The sequence below is a fragment of the Musca autumnalis genome, unplaced genomic scaffold, assembly GCF_047663935.1.
Source record: "Musca autumnalis isolate F117 unplaced genomic scaffold, ASM4766393v1 scaffold_4, whole genome shotgun sequence".
Taxonomy (NCBI): Eukaryota; Metazoa; Arthropoda; class Insecta; order Diptera; family Muscidae; genus Musca; species Musca autumnalis.
Genome location: NW_027411977.1, coordinates 88963145 through 88984592, shown reverse-complemented (window position 1 = coordinate 88984592; position 21448 = coordinate 88963145). Strand labels below are relative to the sequence as shown.

Below are 21448 nucleotides of genomic sequence, written 5' to 3'. Positions count from 1 at the left end.
ATCGATTATCTTCTTTATTATATTGGTGTATTTATATCCTTTGTTAGATTTCACTCGTTCATTATGGCTGTAGTTTACTTTATGTGCATTGGAGTTGAGTAAAATTTTCTTATATATCTCCAACTCTGATTCATAGTAGTTTTTGGGTTTTTGATGAAATAGAAGTTCAAATAAGCCTGGTGTGAGCGCCCAATTCTGGTTTCCTACGACAATTTTCTCATTATTTATATGTAAAGGTTTATCACCAAATTTCCATTCCCCATTAACATCTGTATGTGGACCGTATACAGTGTCCAGATTATTATTGATTTTCAATTGAAGAAGATTGTTTTCATAATCATAATCATCATGATCAGAATAAAAAGATTCTTCTCCACCCTCATCGTTGCTTGACTCATCTTGATTATTATCTTCTTTGTACTCTTCATCGTTTGCAGTGATTTCGTTTTTAAAATCTTCCTTATATCTCTTGATACTGGAAAACGATGATTTCCCATACTCGGGTATATTTTCTGTTTTAGGAATGTATTTGGATGCATTCTCACTTGTTGTTTTAACTAATTTGTTTAACTCTTCTGTTATAGGTTTGAAGGTATTTTCCAATTGCGTTGTTCTTGCTTGTTCTCCCCTTTTGATGTTTTGAAATTTTCTTTTCAAAACATTGCGGGATTGAACCAATCGTTTCAACATTTCTTCGTCCATAGTTAGAGTTCTACTGTTAAATGTGGGACATTGTCACAATATAAATAGTGTATCCCTTGATCTAAGCCCAACCTAACCTGAATCCAACCTAACCCGAACCCAACCTAACCCGAACCTAACCTAACCCGAACCCAACCTAACCCGAACCTAACCCGAACCCAACCTAACCCAAACCCAACCTAACGCGAACCCAACCTAACCCGAACCCAACCTAACCGGAACCCAAGCCAACCTAACCTGAAACCAACCTAACCCGAACCCAACTCAACAGCTTATACATTTGTTCAATCTTTAATATTTTATAACTTTGCTTAGACGGTCATAATTGCATGATTAACAGTAGTAGATTATTAAAACTTACAGTCCCACAGATGTGTATTCACCTTTTCTATTGTTTATTATCCCAGAATAAAGATATATTTTTGTAGACAAACAATATTATTCATTTATTTAAATGTCAACATTTTTCAAGAAGAAACAAATGCAGAAGTAAACAAAGAGTGGTGCTATAGGCACCTCTAATATACATATCAAAAGCTTGAGTGTCGTCGGCTAAACTATAAACCATGGATCATTTTCATCCAATGCCCATACGTTTTGTGCTTCTGGTATATGCGGATAATCTTCTTCTGAGTTCTCCAAAGATTGGTTTGTTCGGGTTTCGTTCTCCTTTCCTTCAGCATCGGCTTCCACTAGCAGAGACTCATTATACTTTGCCTCGAATTCATTTACAGCTTTTACGCAAGCAGCCTCGAACTCATAGTCCATTTCAAATAATTCAATTTGTTGTGGTGTATTTTGTGTTGCCTCGTAATGGTCTAACATATTGCAACAAATCTTTTCGAACTCTGTTTCATTCTCGAACTCAACTCCTAGCTCTCTGTTGATATTACTGACCATTTTTAGGTTTCTTACTTTTCTTGATGAAATGTCTCACTCCTTTAAAGGAATTTTGAAAACTGAATATAGTTTCCGAGTCTAACCCAACTTTTATAGGGGTTTAATGTTTATATTAAATATAAAAGGAATACATCAAATGAAATGACTGTCCAAGACGACAAAACTATATATACATATAGGGTTTTATATAATAAAAGCAATCTATGGTCTTCTGAAAATCATTGTTTTTTATTTCATTTTTTGTTTTAATGAATAATATGGTACAGTTATGTACACAAGTCAGCATTTATAATATCTTCGTAATAATTTAGGTATCGATAGCTCAACCCCTAGATGGCATTGTTTAAGTTTCTTTTCCTTCGAATTTTCAATTTGAGTGAGGTATACTAATATTTATTTGTTTGCTTTTTTTTTAACTTTCATAAATTTGAAGCAAATGGTATGTTTGATAACTATCAAAATGTGCTCCTTGTATTAAGAGGTTCGATCTTAAGTGAAGAGGGCTGAGTACGAAACTGTTGAATAAGATTAGGGAGCTCTTAAGTTATAATATGAAGCTGTTTAACTCTAAGAGAGAGCTGTTGAACCAAATTAGGGATAGGGTGAGCTATAATAAGAATTTGTTGAAGCGAAAAGCGAGCTGTGGCACGAAATAGTAACTGTGTATAGTGTTATCACATTTTCTCTAAACACAGGGACAAAATTTTAGATTAGAAGATGACAATTATACATAAACCATTGCATTCTCTTCCCCAAAAAAAAAAAATATGCAACAAATATATTTGTTTGTTTCTTATTTATTAATAATCATTTAAATTCAATTATTATTGGCATTTGTGATTTTCTCCAACCTTATTAAAAGCTTAAGGATTCTGTTTCTGTCCGTTTTCAAACCATGTGTTATATAGAATTCCGCCTGAATTTCATCCGTTATTCTTAACAAATATTTGTCTGCTTCGATATCCTTCGACTCCCTTAATGTGCTTTCCTTGAAGATTTCAGGAAGTATATATTGAGAATCCATATTGTAACAGTTTGAAAGTATGTTTCTGACTAATAAAATTATTATAATATAGGTGTGCATTTATAGATCGAAAATTTTAATGAAGAGTGAGATTTATGTTTTTCATAATTTGTGTATTAAATTGCAGAGAAATGGGGTGACATTTAGATGTTGTGATGAAAAGCAACATAAGCATATTTTCAAATGTTATTTCAAGGTCAAGTTGAAGCATACTTTTGCTTCTATTTGATGTTCCAGCCGCATTTCATATCTTTAAAAAAGGTCCAATAATCCATAATAATAACAAATTGGATATTGAGTAATACTGAATGAAAGTTCAATGATTCCTTCATTTGTTTTAATGTAAACATATAACAACATCAAGTTGATGGTCATACATAATAATGCCTCAACAATGATCATTGCTTCAATCGAATGGTCGCAGAACAATGCTTCCTACTTTTGTTAATAACGTTTAAACTGTGAATCGTATTTAAAAGTATGGGCTTTTTATACTAAAATTGTAACACGATTAAACATGGATTTCGCAACCCTTCCACCCAACCCAACCTTCCCCCCATTAAAAAAAAAGAAGAGATTATACTTATTTTCGAAATTGATTTTATTTATAAGTGTTTAAAAACTTTATTAAAAAGCTATTTATATTGTTATCCTCTACTCTACAAACTATGTTTAGAAGTGCGTTTAGATGTTCTTTTATATAGCTGTCAATATCGCTTAAAATCAATGGTGATACAGTCGGCAATTCCTCTACCTTCAGGATTTTAGGCTTCTCCGGGAGACCCTTTCTCAAAATTTCTAACTCGTAACTCATAATTACATGTATGCAGTATTGATCTCCAGCAATATCGTTTAAAAAATTGTTCCGCAACATGGATGTAAATTCATAGTTCTCCATTACTCTACTTAAGTATGCGTCACCGATGCTGTCCTGGAGTAAATGCTGTTGTTGCAAACGGAAGATTGAATCGTCCTTTGAAACTGGCACTGACATATTTTGTACTTTTAAGATGATGAGATACACGTACGATAATTTTTAGAAACTGAATAATTTTTCTAAAACTTCCTTCGCTTTTAAACACTTTATTTGTTTACATTAAATATGCTCAGCATTTTCTATATTAAAAATATATTCCTTTTCAAGTTCAAGACGACAAAATATATGCATATATGTATATACATACATACAGTGTTCAAAGAATCAGGAAAGGAAAGAATGAAGGAAAGGAGAACGAAACCCGAACAAACCAATCTTTGGAGAACTCAGAAGAAGATTATCCGCATATACCAGAAGCACAAAACGTATGGGCATTGGATGAAAATGATCCATGGTTTATAGTTTAGCCGACGACACTCAAGCTTTTGATATGTATATTAGAGGTGCCTATAGCACCACTCTTTGTTTACTTCTGCATTTGTTTCTTCTTGAAAAATGTTGACATTTAAATAAATGAATAATATTGTTTGTCTACAAAAATATATCTTTATTCTGGGATAATAAACAATAGAAAAGGTGAATACACATCTGTGGGACTGTAAGTTTTAATAATCTACTACTGTTAATCATGCAATTATGACCGTCTAAGCAAAGTTATAAAATATTAAAGATTGAACAAATGTATAAGCTGTTGAGTTGGGTTCGGGTTAGGTTGGTTTCAGGTTAGGTTGGCTTGGGTTCCGGTTAGGTTGGGTTCGCGTTAGGTTGGGTTTGGGTTAGGTTGGGTTCGGGTTAGGTTCGGGTTAGGTTGGGTTCGGGTTAGGTTAGGTTCGGGTTAGGTTGGGTTCGGGTTAGGTTGGATTCAGGTTAGGTTGGGCTTAGATCAAGGGATACACTATTTATATTGTGACAATGTCCCACATTTAACAGTAGAACTCTAACTATGGACGAAGAAATGTTGAAACGATTGGTTCAATCCCGCAATGTTTTGAAAAGAAAATTTCAAAACATCAAAAGGGGAGAACAAGCAAGAACAACGCAATTGGAAAATACCTTCAAACCTATAACAGAAGAGTTAAACAAATTAGTTAAAACAACAAGTGAGAATGCATCCAAATACATTCCTAAAACAGAAAATATACCCGAGTATGGGAAATCATCGTTTTCCAGTATCAAGAGATATAAGGAAGATTTTAAAAACGAAATCACTGCAAACGATGAAGAGTACAAAGAAGATAATAATCAAGATGAGTCAAGCAACGATGAGGGTGGAGAAGAATCTTTTTATTCTGATCATGATGATTATGATTATGAAAACAATCTTCTTCAATTGAAAATCAATAATAATCTGGACACTGTATACGGTCCACATACAGATGTTAATGGGGAATGGAAATTTGGTGATAAACCTTTACATATAAATAATGAGAAAATTGTCGTAGGAAACCAGAATTGGGCGCTCACACCAGGCTTATTTGAACTTCTATTTCATCAAAAACCCAAAAACTACGATGAATCAGAGTTGGAGATATATAAGAAAATTTTACTCAACTCCAATGCACATAAAGTAAACTACAGCCATAATGAACGAGTGAAATCTAACAAAGGATATAAATACACCAATATAATAAAGAAGATAATCGATGGTACTCACACTGGTAAAGGCCTAATGAGAGTAAATTCCGAAAAACCTCAATATGTATATTGGAACGATCCCAATGTTCTTGTTGAACGACTAAAGCGGTTGGTGGAATCAAATCAAAGTGGAAAATATGATCATACAAATGAGATGGTCTCTATAATTGAAGAACTACGAGAGGCAGATATTATATATTAATCATATTTTATATTATATCAAATGTGTACATTGCGATTACGAAATAAATGCAATCTATGGTCTTCTGAATATCATTGTTTTTTATTTCATTTTTTTGTTTTAATGAGTAATATGGTACAGTTATGTACACAAGTCAGCATTTATAATATCTTCGTAATAATTTAGGTATCGATAGCTCAACCCCTAGATGGCATTGTTTAAGTTTCTTTTCCTTCGAATTTTCAATTTGAGTGAGGTATACTAATATTTATTTGCTTGAAATAAATATTCTTGAAAATATCATATCTGTACGCTTTGTAATTTTTTTAACTTTCATAAATTTGAACCAAATGGTATATTTGAGAAATATCAAAATGTGTTCCTTGTATGAATAGGTTCGGTTTAAAGTGAAGAGGTTTGAGGGATCTGTTGAGTAAGATTAGGGAGCTGTTGCGTTATAATATGAAGTGGTTGAACACTAAGAGAGAGCTGTTGAACCAAATTAGGGATAGGGTGAGCTATATTAATAAGTTGTTGAAACGAAAATCGAGCTGTAGCACGAAATAGTGACTGTGTATAGTGTTGCCATATTTTTGCTTAACACAGGGACAAAATTATAGATAAGAAGATGGAAATTAGACATAAACCATTGCATTCTCTTCCCCCAGAAATATGCAACAAAAATATTTGTTTATTTCTTATTTATTAATAATCATTTAAATTCAATTATTATTGACATTTGTGATTTTCTCCATCCTTTTTTAAAAGCTTAAGGATTCTGTTTCTGTCCGTTTTCAAACCATGTGTTATATAGAATTCCGCCTGAATATCATCCGCTATTCTTAGCAAATATTTGTCTGCTTCGATGTCCTTCGACTCTCTTATGTACATTAAGAGGTTGGAGTCCTTGATGTTTACAGGAATGACATTTTCAGAGTCCATATTGAAATAGCTTGAAAGTGTGTTTCTGACTAATAAAATTATTACAATATATGTATGCATTTATAGATCTTAAATGTTAATGAAGAGTGAGATTTTTGTTTTTCATAATTTGTGTATTAAATTGCGGAGAAATGGGGTGATATTTAGATGTTGTGATAAAAAAAGCAACATAAGCATATTTTCAAATTTTATTTCAAGGTCAAGTTGAAGCATACTTTTGCCTCTATTTGATGTTCCAGCCACATTTCCTATCTTTGAAAAAGGTCCAATAATCCATAATAATAACAAAATTGGATATTGAGTAATACTGAATGAAAAATCAATGATTCCTTCTTTTGTTTTAATGTAAACATATAACAACATAAAGTTGATGGTCATACATAATAATGACTCAACAATGATCATTGCTTCAATCGAATAGTCGCAGAACAATGCTTAAACAAAGCTTAAAGCAAATTCTATTCTTTCCCTGCATTCCCCCTTCAAATCCCTTAATCATAATGTAACCAGTGTTGCAGCATAATTCCATACTTTCCTTATAACTGTAAAGAATAAAACATACACACGCACCCACATTTGTATATTCCAATAACCCGAATCTTAATTTGACTTCCAAAACAAACATATCTAAAAAATCTAACGAATTCATGTGGAGCATTAATGTCATACATTCTTCACAACTGCAAAGATCCACTTATATCCAAATCACCCCTACAATTCCATATTCAAGTCTTTGACGATTCCTAGTTTGACTTTTGAAATAAACAAATCGAAAAGAACATGAATTTCACAATATTGTGGAATTCATTAAGCATACATATGTTAAGCCAACTAAAAGTTCTTGTCGATTTCTTATTTGTAAAGATTGATTTCTTTTTTTCGCTATTCCCTTTTCCCCCTTCACTCTCCTAAAATAAACCTATCTTCACTTTTCCATACACAGAGGTAAGGAAATCAACGTCATAATCTAAACATATTCATTTTCAAGGTCAATATAACCACAAATATACATACATTTATACATACATACAGGGTTTAAAGAACCAGACGTGGTGTCGTCTTTAAAAAAATCCAATAACCTAGTTTCATAACATTTAATCAAAACAAATCAGATATTGTGTAATACTGAATGAAAGTTCAATGATTCCTCCTTTTGGTTTAATGCAAACATACACAGCATAAATTTAAAGGAAGCTGGACTGACGTACATACAAACGCTATACCTCAACAATGGTCATCGATTTCTCATTTGTACACATTGGTTCCCCTTTCCCCCTTAACTTCCCTAATCATATTTGCATTCATATCCAAATCCATTGACAAGATCAATTTGAAGCAACCAAAAATTCAATCCATCCTTCAATTAAATATTAAGATCAAACAATAACAAACAAATCGAGAAGAGAATCGAATTCATATTCAAACACAGCAGATAGCCCCAGGCACTTGTCGCCTTTTGCTTTCGTTAAAGGCGACAATTACGCCTGCTGATTAAAAGGAATGGAAAAGGAACCAAACGACATACACACAAACATAAAATAAAGCGATCGTGGATGCTGATCCAATGCAAAGCAAAGGAAACATACTGCATACACACAAACATATATATAAACTGATTGCCTCAACAATGGTCACTGCTTCAATCGAAGGGCAATATTCATACAAACATATGGTTAATGCTCTAGCTAATCTTAAAGCATTCGATGCTTGCTTCCCCTTTCAACCTCTTACTCATAACAAATTGCTAGAACTTAATGTCAATACATTCCTCATAACTGCAAAGAATCAAACATACACACGCACCCACATATGCTTTAATATCCCAAACCATCCCTTCAATCCAATATTCAAGTTTTTGCTAATTCTTTACTTGACTTCTGAAATAAAAAAATCGAAAAGATCCAAATGAATTCATTTGGATTGTTTCGATTTATGCACTCAAAGAAATTCTTTTTGAGTACAGTTTCATTCATTTTTTATTTAAACCCAACTGATGACGTCATTTATTTCATAACATTAGGAAATTAGATCAATGAACTGACAAAAGGAGGGACAAACAGGACCATTGATCATGGACACGATTAAGCATGCCCACGGACAGACGGACGGACAAACGGAATTCCAAAAGTTCCCACGGTCAGCAGACGGACGGACAAACGCAATTCCAAAAAAGTTCCCACGGTCACGCGGACGGACGGACGGAATTCCAAGAATTTCCCACGGTTACACATGCATACATATTTTTCCAGTGTACCACCACAAGCGCTATGCCTCAACAATGGTCATCGATTTCTCATTTGTACACATTGGTTCCCCTTTCCCCCTTAACTCTCCCAATCATATTTGCATTCATATCCAAATCCATTGACAAGATCAAGTTGAAGCAACCAAAAATTCAATCTACCCTTCAATTAAATATTAAAGACATTGTCGCCTTCATCGAATAATAATAATAAACAAATCGAGAAGATCGATCGAATTCATATTCAAACACTCAGTAAATACTCAGTACACTTGTCCTCTGACTTAAAGTAAAGCAAAAGAACCAAACGACATACACACAAACATATAATGAAGCTATCGTGGATGCTGATCCAATCCAAAGCAAAGGAATCATACGGCATACATACAAACACACAGTAGCCACCCAGGCACTTTAGCTGTTGTGACTGCTGATCCATTTCAAAGCAAAAGAACCAAACGACATACACACAAACATATAATAAACACAATGCCTCAACAATGGTCAATGCTTCATAATTAGATCAATCAACAGACAGACGGACAAACGAGACCACCCACATTGATCATGGACACGATCCAGCATGCTTACGGACAGACGGACGGACAAACGAAGCCACCCACGTTGATAGTGGACATGCTTCCCCCCAGCATAAGGAATTCCAAGAATTTCCCACGGTCACCCCATTTGTTTACTTAAGATATGTAATATGATACTTTTAATTACTATATGACTTGTAATTTGAGTTTTTTAATTGGTTTTGAATCCTTTCCTATATTCTACTACCATTCTTGTTGAACTTGTTTTTTTATTTAAAGGTGCAAGTACTCTCTGGTGTAATCGTGATGCAATGGTTAGTCGGGTATGCCTTGCATACAGAGGGTCCCTGCAACATCACATATTTAATGGACCAGGAACATAACAGATTTCAACCGTGTTTAAACTCCTATATTTAATGTTGTTTTATATTTCCTGGACATTACAGCCATATACATACATATGAAATTCCTACAAGAAGGTGTCAAATGTTATTCGACACGTCGGATCTAATCTTACTGTTGACAATAAATAATTTTTTACAAATTGTTATTGGAGTTGAGCTAAATGATAGAAGATTGTTTTTGCATTTGAAAAATGGAAGGAAAAGATTCACAAAGAACCACCAAAATATGCTACCAGCTTCGCTTTTAGTTACGCAGCTCATTATATATTGCTGTAGGTAGTGACTTCTCTTGACAATGCGGCAAATCTTGAACTTACATACATATATCTAAGTTATAGTAATGTTGTAAGTGGTAATATTGTAATTAAGAAGCTAAGCTTGCCATCGAACATTGATTTTTCAAATGCAATGTTTTTTTTTTGCAGTGACGATTTTTAATTTCCTTTCAATCTGGATGGTTTCTACGACAAACGCTTTTTAGCATAGCCTTCGGAAGTTATGAGTTTGGTTTTGAGTGCTAACACAGCGTATAATATTTGTCATATGTTTTAAAAGGATAAGGAGGAGTATTGTGTCTTTGGGCATTTGTATGTAACATTCAAAAGGAAGTGATATACAACCATAATTCCCCATAGGGATATAAATACATATAATCACTTTCTGAGTCGATTTATGCATTTCCGTATGTCTGTCAATGTATTTTTGTGATCAAAACATAGGTCGCATTTATTGTCCGATTCAGCTGAAAATTGCGAAAGATCATTTTTAGCCATAGGAAAAACGATATTGCTTTTTGGTGACATTCGGTTCAGATTTGGATATAGCTCCCATGTATATTTTCGCCCGATTTGACCTATATATATAAAGTAGAAAAATGTTTGTACGTTTCTTTGATGGAAGTTTATGGACTCAAATTTTTTTTTCCAAAAAACGCATGTATTTAGGGAGTTTTAAGAATTTTGGGCGTTTGAACTGACAAAAATGTTGATTAGGATTTAATATCAAAAGTTTTGCGGAGGAGATACTAAAAAGAATGGATCTCCAGCCACTAAATATGGTACCATAGGGGTTTTTAGAACTTCAGGGATGTTTGCTCAAGAAGTATGAACTTGCCCCTGAAACAACTTTTACTATCGCAATTGAGGCAGCAATGCAAGTTGCTTCAACAAAAATCAAAGTGATTCGAAAGCAGGTCTTAAAGTGAACATGTATCCGAAATTTTGAGTGGGAGGTACCGGATGGAGTGGACAAATATAGTCCATATTTGAACCTGATCTATATCTGGTAGATATATTAGGATGTGTAAAGTATGGACCAATTCGGCCACTCTCTTCAAGAGTAATCGTACGCACAATTTTTCCGAACATTTTTGAACTTTTGTGGGGGAGGTACCTGAAGGAGTGGACCGATATGGCTTATCTTCGAACTTAAACTATGTTTGGACAAAATATTACTAAGGCCAAACTTTATACCGAATCGGCATACCTGTTCGAGAGTTATTTTGCCCTCCAACCTCCTCACACGGTGTCATAGGGGTTTTTTGCAACTTTCAGGCTATTTTCTCAGGAAGTATGGACTTGCCCCTGATGAAACTTATACCGTCGTAAGGAGGGCAGTGAATACAAGTTGCTAAAGCAAAAATCAAAGCGATTCGAGAGATGTTCCTAAACTGAACTTTTCCAAAATTTTGTGTGGGAGGTACCCGACGGAGTGGACCCATTGAGTCCATATTAAAACCTGATCTAAGTCTGGTACACGCTCCACGAAGGGCAAAGTATGGACCAAATCGGTTACACCCTTCAAGAGTTATCGTGCGTACAAATTTTCCGAACATTTTCGAACTTTTGTGGGGGAGGTACCGGAAGGAGTGGACCGATATAGATCATCTTCGAACTTGAACTAAGTTTGGACAAAATATTACGAAAGCCAAAATTTGAACCGAATCGGTTCATCCCTTCGAGAGTTATCGTGCGCTCCAGCCAGCCAGATCGTCTGCTCCGTCGGAAAAGGTCGTAAGTCCACTTTTTTTGGAAATCGCGTTTTTGTTACAGGATGATAGTACACGTCAAAACACGTCGTATGATACAAAGAAAATGGTAGTATGTCGCGTTTTCCTATATGTTTTGCCCTTGTCGGAAAAGGTCGTAAGTCCACAAAACGTACAAATTTGAGTACGAAAAGGTCGTAAGTCCACAGGAAAATGTATACTTTCAAAGCATACTACAGCTAATGTAGTTCAGATATAATGTTTAACGTCATCCATGGTTGGGGTACAATGTAAAGAACTAGCCTACACCTTTGGATGATAATCGGATGATATTTGGCGGAGCCTTTGGACCAAACTTTTAAACAAAAATGTGATCATTTTTTTATTTGGAACGAAAATTTATATTTGAAATCTATTTTCCCCAATAAGCGAACTGATTATGAAAGATGGACTTCTGGCCTTTTCATTGATACAAATTGGGATGCTGTATGTGTTCAAATACCTCATATATTGAAAAAATTGTACAAAAAAAACAAGATTTTTACTGTTTTACTGTCGTATTTCTTACTTAACTTTATTAACTGGTAATTTGTGGTTTCTCTAGGGACATTTATTCACATAACGAGATTAGTTTGTATTCTGAATTGAATAAAGTAATACCTTCTAACGGACGGGTAAGTGCAATGTTTATGTTATTAAATGATTCTAAAATAATAATTGATTGAAATGTTATTAAACTAAGAAGACATAATGGTTTTTGCTAACAAAGAGCAGTATGAATGGAATTAGACGATGATTAGACGGAATTAGACGGTGATTCTAAAAGCTCTGATGATAAACTTCCTAAGTCCAGGAAGACATTACATGCTGAAGATTCTACATGGTTTTCAGACAAAAACAAAAAACCCCAAACGAAGAATGAATACCAAATTTCCGTCATTTCTGAGGAATATTGAAGTCACACCTTCAAAATACCGGAAATAGGGAGGTACCGTTATATGGGGCTATATGAAGGCGTCAATACCAAACATCCTAGAAGTAATGGAAACTTCTATACCAAATCACGAAGATATATCTTTAAAATTGCGAACTGTATCTTAATTTCAAAAGACGAACAGACGGTCATGGTTATACCGACTTAGAATTTTACTCTGATTAATAATATATATACTAATTTATAGGGTCTCCGCTGAATATGTCGATATGTTACAAATTGAATGACAAATTTAATTATACCCTCCATATTATGGTGCAGGCTATAAAAATCTTCAGAAATGTTGGTGTCAATATGCAATTTTAACATACCTCCAAGTCATCAGTTAGACTTGAGGCATGCCGACTGTGTCCACCTTCTTAAAATGTATCTTATATACCTGATGAAACTATAGCTATCGATATGTTGCCTTCTAATCTAAACACTTGCTTTCCAATAAGACCAAAGGTTCGTTATGCATAACATCTGGAATTTCCATTGATTTATAGCATATTTAAGAAAGTGGGGGTGGTCGGGTCTTATTGCTAAAATATGTAGCCAGGATTGGGGAAACGGAATCGTTCGTACGTTTTATATATGTATATAGCGCATTTAAAAACAAGTGAGCCAAGGCTATAGTCGGGTCGGAGCCGACTATGTGATACCCTACACCACTTCCCCTGTGCATAAGCTTTTGACTGGTAAAATTCAAAATATTAAAATTGGGATAGCTTAGCGCCTTTGCTCTGAATGTCTTCATTTTTACAGGTCAATTTTATTGAAACGCGTTTAAGTGCATCGTCAGAATAAAAAAATGGAAAAGTGGGATGTATGCCAACCATCAACCATCACATTCCGACCCCTGAATAATATCCGACCATTACCAAAATCAGTAGGTTTATTCCTCTGTGGGACCCCCATTAACACCCAAAATTTCGTGACGATCCAATCAAAATTACGACGTGTAGCGTCATTACAAAAACTTAAAAAATAGGACGTATTACCGACTATTGCTATATCTCCGTTATTTGGCCACATACGCCAACATGCTTTACATCATTGTAAAGATGGGATTTTCTACTTTCATAGTCGGACTTTGCTTTTGGAAGGTCCCCAACCAATGCTGTGCTATTCGTCATTATTGTTAAAATCGCAAAAATGAGAAGTTGTGTTTTAATAGCGGCTATTGCGAAATCTTCATTGTTTTACCACCTACGACAACATCGTTGCAAAGGTGATATTTTCTACTTTCATCAGCAGGTTTTGCTTTTGATATACCCCTTATAGAAGCGGAGATATTCGCTTTGAAATAAAACGCTGACTTTTTCTCCAAATAAGTTGTTTGCCCATTCCGGCCCTTGAATATTATCCGACCATCACCAAAATCAATAGGCTTCTTCCTCTGTAGGACTCCCATTAACCCCCAAAATTTCGTGACGATCCGATCAAAATTGCGACCTGTAGCGTGATTACAAAGAAATGGAAAAATGGGATGTATTAACGACTATTGCGATATCTCCGTTATTTGGCCACCTACGCCAACCTACTTTGCATCATTGTAAAGGTGGGATTTTCTACTTTCATCGTCAGACTTTGTTTTTGAAAGGTCCCCAACCAAAGCTGTCATATTCGTCATTATTATTAAAATCGCAAAAATGAAAAGTTGTGTTCTATTAGCGGCTATTGCGATACCTTCGTTGTTTGACCACCTACAACAACCTACTTTACATCGTTGCAAAGGCGACATTTTCTACTTTTATCAGCAGGTTTTGCTTTTGGCATACCCCCTATAGAAGCTGAGATATTCGGTTTGGAAAAAAACATTGTCTTTTTCTCCAAAAAAGTTTTTTGCCCATTCCGACCATCACCAAAATAAATAGGCTTTTTCCCCTGCGGGACCCCCATCAACACCCAAAATTTGATGACGATCCGATCAAAATTACGACCTGTAGCGTGATTTCTTTAAAAGTAGAAAAATGGGATGTATTAACGACTATTGTGATATATCCGTTATTTGGCCACCTACGCTAAGCTACTTTGCATCATTCTAAAGACAGGATTTTCTACTTTCATAGCCAGGTCTTGTTTTTGGAAAGTATCCAAAAAAAGCTGCGTTATTCGTCATTAGAATTAAAATCGAATAAATGAAAAGTTGGGTTCTATAAGCGACTATTGCGATATCTTCGTTGTTTGACCACCTACGACAACCTACCATACATCGCTGTAAAGGCGATATTTTCTGCTTTCATTAGCATGCTTTGCTTTTAATATACCCCTTATAGATACGGAGATATTCGCTTTGAAATAAAACGTTGACTTTTTCCGCAAATAAGTTTTTTGCCCATTCCGACCCCTGAATATTATCCGACCATCACCAAAATCAATAGGCTTCTTCCCCTCCGGGACCCTCATCAATATCCAAAATTTGGTGACGATCCGATCAAAATTGCGACCTGTAGCGTGATTACAAGGTTTAGATGGACAGACGGACAGACGGACGGACGGACGGACTGACGGACGAACACACATAGCCAGATCGACTCAGCTCGTCGAGACATTCATTTTGGTATATATATGTATGGGTCTACGACCATTATTTCGATGCGTTACAAACGTTTTGGCCAAAACCAACTTATAATACCCTCCCCACATAGTGGTGTAGGGTATAAATAGGGTACAGGTGTAACCCACTCCTCCGAAATGCAACAAAATATATAGCCTACTTCCACCAAGGGACATTCCTGTGCATAAAAATTACATGGAATAAGTACTTAGGGTCGGAGACTCAACAACAGTTGCCTCGCAAATTAATTTTCTGACCGATATTTTCATAATTTCAGCAAAAAATCGTTTTTTAAAAAGTAGGACCTGCCCCCTTCCAAATTCAAAAAAATATGGAGCCTATTTTCACTCCGGTTCCAGGAATATTCTCTGAAATTTTCAAAAAAAAAAAAAGGTTCAGCCGTTTTTGAGTCTATGCGGAACATACACACATTGTCTTTTATATATAAGATTTCATCCAAAAGTTTTGGTCAATTAAGCCCGCTAATAATTATCTCATCACCACGTTAAATTGCAACTTATTCTTTGTCTTAAACTCAAATCATTTTTAAAATTTCGCTCCGATCGGAATATTACCGCGATCTACAGGGCAGCTACAAAGTCGGGTAAAAATTGAGTGCTTGGTCCATTTCACACCTTTCGATCATAACTTCTGGTCCGAACACGACCTCTCTACAAAATTTCGTGACGATCGGTCCAAAATTGAGGCCTGGAGTTTTATTACAATTGTTAATGGATGGACGGACACACATAGCTAGATCGCTTTATCTCGTCAAGATATGAAAAAATGGCAAGGGGAGGGGGTCTACGACGAACACTTCGCGATGTTACACGAATATTGGACAAAACAGACTTATAATACCCTTTCCACACTGTTTTGTAAAGTATAAATATTTTATTTTAAAAACGTCCGTAAATTGTAGGAAAAAGTCGTAAGTCCCTACAAAAATACAAAACTGTACAAAGAAAAGGTCGTAAGTCCAAAGACATCCAATTATCTCCCAAACGCGACGGAACTTTATCAAACAAAGTGCAGGTATTGAAGCGGAATAAATAAGCGAAGAATACTGCCATTACCACCATAATAAAATCTTTAATACGGAAAGCGCTGGAATGTTTTTTCTTCCTCCTGAAAAATTTATTGAGAGGGACTTACGACCTTTTCCGACGGAGCAGACGAAATATGTTTTGAGAACATTTTTTTTCCATTTCATAGTGTTTTTTAATTTTTTTTTAGGTGTTTATGCATGACCTTTTTATAACCTACACCACCATGTGGAAAGGGTATTATAAGTTTGTTTTGGTAAAAAACCATGTAACTCCGCTAAATATTCGTCGGAGACCCCCAATGTGGTATACCAATCATATCTCGACGAGATGAAGCGATTTTGAGATGTGTGTGCTTCTGTCCATTATAAATTGTAATCAAACTCCAGGCCGCAATTGTGGACCGATCGTCACGAAATTTTGTATGGAGGTCGGGTTCAGACCAGAATAGATAACTATTTTTATTGGTGATGATCGTGAAATATTTAGCGTGTGAAATGGACCAAAAACATAATTTTTGTCCGATTTTGTAGCCGATCTGTAGGTTGCAATAACAGTTCGAATGCCTCAAAATTTTAAATAACGTAAGAGTATATGACAGAGAAGGATCTTGCAATTTTTAGAGGGCAAAATTGACCACAACTTTTGTGTGAAAATTGTGAAAATGTTTAATATTCAACTTATATCTTTATTCCTGGAAGAGACATTCTGGGCAAGAAAGCTACACTTGGAAGAGGAACGCTTGACCTTTCTATTGATGCCAATTGTGTTGGTGTACACGATAAGATAACATAGTTACAGCCTAATATACCCAGTTTTTTGTTTGTAGTGTAATAAACACGCAAGAGGTTGCAATTATAGCTCAATAATCACGAAATTTTGAACGAGGTAAGAGCTTAAGTAGAAGAAGATGCCTACAGTTTTGGATGATTATTTGATATTACTTAGCTGATGAAATGGACAATTACTTTTCCATGAAAAATAAAAAAAATATTTTTGGTCTGTATTATTTTATTTCCTGACCTTCCCCCTGATGCATATTGCAATAACGTGTCTGCTAGATAACGGGCCTACTGCCTAACATAATGGGTTTTGTGTAGGGAACCACATTTTCCCATTCCCAGTTTTTGCATTATTGCAAATTATATGGTGCCCTAGCGTATTAATTGTCCAGTTGCATTTTTATACATACATTGCAGCATGGGTCGCTTTGCCACCCTTTTTCAAAGCGATTCCGCAGCCAGGCAACATCAAATTTTCAACCGTGCAAAATACCCCTCAGTAATGTTGGCGACATTTTCTGAGTATTTCAGCCATGTAAAACTTCTCTACAAGTGGTGTCTTAGGACACGCCTTTCGGACTCGGATATAAGCTGTGGTTCCCATATAATTGAGCGAACATGAATCGGGGTACACCCACTCATTGCTATGGGAGAAGTCTTATTTAAGCTTGGTGTGATACGGTACCAGAATCCACAAAGTTATTTCTTACAATAAGTTTTTTTTGTTCCATAAAGAAATTTTGATTTATGGAAAGCTAATTCCCAGGGGTAAAGGTGTAGGGTATCACATGGTCGGCCCCGTCCGTCTGTAGCCTTGGCTTATTTGTTTAATAACACTGTGCAAAATTTTTGAGCCAATCGCGTGCAAACAACTTCTTTCCAGAATTTTATGAAAGTAGAGGACCAATAGGCAAAAACCGCATTTGGGTTTTGTTTTCTTAGATCGGGTTCGGTTTTCATGGCCTCATCTAAACATGATTAAAAATCGAATTTTTATAACGAAACCAATACGAATCTTGTTTTGACATCTGCAGCAAACTTGTAGATAAGAGCAAGAAGAAAATATTTGGAGGTATAGTGAACTCGAAAAACTGCATTTATTGCCTCACATTTTATAATATATGTAAAAATTCTATAATTTGTGTATATTTCGCAGCGTATCTCCCAAAATGTTAAATTCTTCTTAATGTTACCTTTTGGGAAAATATTCTCTGGAATGTAATACACAACTCTTCAAAACATTATATTGTTGTAAAATGCCTCTATCGCGTTGTTTATAGCGAATTTTTCAACAAAAATTTGGTAAATATTTCAATAATTCTTTGAAATCCCCAACATGAGAATAAACAGCCTGTGTGAACATTGTTTGAAATAAGTTTTGTAAAAGGTATGTTATGAAATACCCTTTAAACAACGTGATATAACAATTTTAGAGTTTCAGGATGTTCAGAAGAATTGATGGTCACATTGTTTGGAAAAATTTTAGAACGGTCACTTGTTTCAACTTCCAACAGTTCAGTTGTTACTGACCAGAATATCAGAAATTATGTAAACTTTTCTATATTTTAACGAGTTTGAAGCGCTGGATGTAGCTTTTCCTAGTTCATCTGTCTGACACATAAGTTCTACTACTTTAGGGTAACAATATTGCTGAAGACTGCAAAGCAAAATTCTTATTAGTTTCGGAGATAAAGGTCCGATCACTGAAAAAAAGGCTCATTTTAGGTCGGTTTAGATGAGGCCATAAAATCTAAACCGGATCTAAGAACACAAAACCCAATTAGGGTTTTTGTAGTCTCAATATGTACTTTCAGACAATCCCCATTAGAAGTTGTTTGCATTTCCAGTGTTGCACAGTGTAATTAAATGGATTGAACATTATTTTTGGCATTAATAGGCAAAATTTTATTCAATCTCGCTACAGGAAATCATTTTTGAGAAAAAGACGTCAAAAGGCCATAAACCTCCGGTACATACTAAGAATAATATATTTTATTTTGTGGAATCAATATGCCAGTTCAATGTCTTTATAACGAATGACTGCTCCATTAATGTCCAGGAAATATGTACAGTATGCAAAGTTCATATTCGTACACCCCTAAAAACCTACCAAAATCGTTATTTATTCAAACTTTTTTTATGCAAATATGAAACGAGTGATGAAAAAATACTACGAAGAAGAAAGATTTAAAAATACCAAAACGAATTTTTAATTTATTCCGTTATTTATGTATAGATGGCGCCTATGTGGGTGGCCAAGTTCGTATTCGTACACCAAGAATCATTATATGTAGCATTTAAGGATGTTTTAAGCGAAATTCCACTATTTTTTGTTCTTTTCGTCTTTTAGAATGCTTGCTCTGTAGAAAAATGTAAAAATAACGATATTTTTATTGCATAAATAAAATTCGGACAAATATTCGAAATACTTAAGAAAAATGTGATAGATATGATTAACTATGGCAATTTATTCCCGAATTTTTGACGAAAATGGCTGCTAGCAGTCCTTGTGCAACAATATTCGAGGTCTCGTATGCAAACAAATGTTACAAGCGCCTGGAAATGCGGGGTAAGGCTACGTAAAGACATTTTTGGTTTCTAAGTCATAAAAATCGCAAGTTTCGTTCTATATTTGGTCCAAATTATTATTTTGGAATTTTGTATGATACAACTCTCGTTCATTGTAAGCGTAGAATTTCAGTCGTACGCAGACAATATGAAGACTTGTATAGCTTAGTAGTTACTCATAATTTCTTACAGATTTCGATATAAAATAATTTTCGAAACAGTATTCTAAAACTTTAATACATTTTATGTTTAATATAAAACGGACCTTGCGATTTTTACGGCGTAGAAATCAAATATGTCTTTATATTACCCTAGCCCGGATTTGGTTTCATTGCATTTCCAAACCCTGGAATCATGTTTTTGCATATGATACCTCGAATATTGTTGCGGAAGGACTGCTATTAGCTATTTTCATCAAAAATTCGGGAATAAATTGCCATAGTTAATCATATCTATCACATTTTGCTTAAGTATTTCGAATGCTCGTCCGACCTTCTATTCATGCAAAATTTTTAATAAAAATATCTTTATTTTTATTTGAAAATTTTGCCTATTAGGCGAAGGTCACTTTTTTTTTTATTAATTTTTTAATTAATTTCTCGTTAGAGACGAGCTTACTGACCAAGATGCTTTTTGAAAAAGGAAAGCCGACGATACGAACCCACACAATCACCACTGCGTGACATGCATGTTTCGCCTTTGGTATAGGAAGGCTCCTCAGACACATCGACTGTGGGGCGGCTTCGCTATCCTCTAACTTATTTCCTCTTTCAAATGCAAGTTGTTTTTATTACAAAGTTGAATTTTTTGTTCAAATCTTTGTATGGCTTTCATGACAAACGCTTAGCGAAGCCTTTGAATGTTATGAGTTTGGTTCTGAACACTAACACGCCGTGACAACACTTTTTTCCATGTGTTTTTCAAGGACGTGGGTTCGAACCCCAGCCTGGCTCAAGCAGATTTTTATTTTTATTTGAAAATTTTGCCTATTAGGCGAAGGTCATTTTTTTTTATTAATTTTTTAATTAATTTCTCGTTAGAGTCGAGCACGAGACGAGAACCCACGTCCTTGAAAAACACATGGAAAAAAGTGTTGTCACGGCGTGTTAGTGTTCAGAACCAAACTCATAACTTTCAAAGGCTACGCTAAGCGTTTGTCATGAAAGCCATACAAAGATTTGAACAAAAAATTCAACTTTGTAATAAAAACAACTTGCATTTGAAAGAGGAAATAAGTTAGAGGATAGCGAAGCCGCCCCACAGTCGATGTGTCTGAGGAGCCTTCCTAAACCAAAGGCGAAACATGCATGTCACACAGTGGTGATTGTGTGGGTTCGTATCGTCGGCTTTCCTTTTTCAAAAAGCATCTTGGTCAGTAAGCTCGTCTCTAACGAGAAATTAATTAAAAAATATCTTTATTTTTCTACAGCACAAACGTTCCAATAGACGAAAAGAACAAAAATTAGTAGCATTTTGCTTAAAAAATCCTTAAATACCACAAATAAATAGAGATTCTAGGTGTACGAATTCGAACTTTGCCACACACATATAGGCGCCATCTATACCTAATGTAGGAATAAATTAAAAATTAGTTGTGATATTTTTAAATCTATCCTCTTCATAGTAATTCCCATCAATTTACATTTACATATTAAATATGTAATCAACAACGATTTTGTGCAGTTTTTAGGGGTGTACGAATATGAACTTTGCATACTGTATTTAAATGATAAACGTCTACTGTCTTCTCGTGAAATTATTTTGCGGCATTCTTTAAGGTTCTTCTAATTACAACTAAAGACCTCTAATTATTTGTAATTAATTTAATGTCAAAAAAAAAAGAAGAATAAAACCAAATGACTTCAAAATGATGTGCGCGTAATTGATGTGAACGCATTTAATAAAAACAACAAGAAAACGACAATGACATGACATTAAATTGAGTCAAAAGCCACGAGCATCAGTGATCTGTGCTAACGCACCTACACCACTGCCACCATAAGCAACGGCAACGGTAATTAAG

General features: G+C 34.9%; 1 protein-coding gene across 3 annotated transcripts in view; it reads right to left on the bottom strand.

The window, feature by feature from the left end:
* Snmp2 (Sensory neuron membrane protein 2) overlaps positions 1 to 21448 on the bottom strand; it is a 176946-nt gene that overhangs the window by 122207 nt on the left and 33291 nt on the right. The window lies entirely within an intron of this gene.